Source organism: Chiloscyllium plagiosum, chromosome 17 (assembly GCF_004010195.1).
Source record: "Chiloscyllium plagiosum isolate BGI_BamShark_2017 chromosome 17, ASM401019v2, whole genome shotgun sequence".
Classification (NCBI taxonomy): domain Eukaryota; kingdom Metazoa; phylum Chordata; class Chondrichthyes; order Orectolobiformes; family Hemiscylliidae; genus Chiloscyllium; species Chiloscyllium plagiosum.
The window spans coordinates 62,687,799-62,688,829 of record NC_057726.1 but is presented as its reverse complement, the minus strand read 5'-3'; positions in this window follow the sequence as shown (position 1 = coordinate 62,688,829).

Below are 1,031 nucleotides of genomic sequence, written 5' to 3'. Positions count from 1 at the left end.
GTCCACTCCCAGACCCTTCCCCCAGACTGTCCACTCCCAGACCCTCCCCAGACTGTCCACTCCCAGACCCTCACTCCCAGACTGTCCACTACCAGACCCACCCTCAGACTGTCCACTTCCAGACACTCACACCCAGACTGACCACTCCCAGACTGTCCACTCCCAGACCCTCACTCCCAGACTGTCCACTCCCAGACAGTCCACTCCCAGATCCTCACTCCCAGACAGTCCACTCCCAGACTGTCCACTCCCAGACCCTTCCACAGACTGTCAACTCCAAGTCCCTCCTCCAGACTGTCCACTCCCAGACCCTCACTCCCAGACTGTCCACTCCCAGACTGTCCACTCCCAGACCCTCACTCCCAGACTGTCCACTACCAGACCCACCCTCAGACTGTCCACTCCCAGACACTCACACGCAGACTGACCACTCCCAGACTGTCCACTCCAGACCTTCACTCCCAGACTGTCCACTCCCAGACAGTCCACTCCCAGATTCTCACTCCCAGACAGTCCACTCCCAGACTGTCCACTCCCAGACCCTCACTCCCAGACTGTCCACTCCCAGACTGTCCACTCCCAGACCCTCCCCAGACTGTCCAGTCCGAGAATCTCACTCCCAGACTATCCACTCCCAGACCCACTCCCAGACTGTCCACTCCCAGACAGTCCACTCCCAGACCCTTCCCCCAGACTGTCCACTCCCAGACCCTCCCCCAGACTGTCCACTCCCAGACCCTCCCCAGACTGTCCAGTCCGAGAATCGCACTCCCGGACTGTCCACTCCCAGACCCTCACACCCATACTGTCCACTCCCAGACCCTTCCCCCAGACTGTCCACTCCCAGACCCTCACTCCCAGACTGTCCACTCCCAGATCCTCCCCCAGACTGTCAACTCCAAGTCCCTCCTCCAGACTGTCCACTCCCAGACCCTCCCCCAGACTGTCCACTCCCAGACCCTTCCACAGACTGTCGACTCCCAGACACTCACTCCCAGACTGTCACTCCCAGAACCCTTCCACAGACTGTC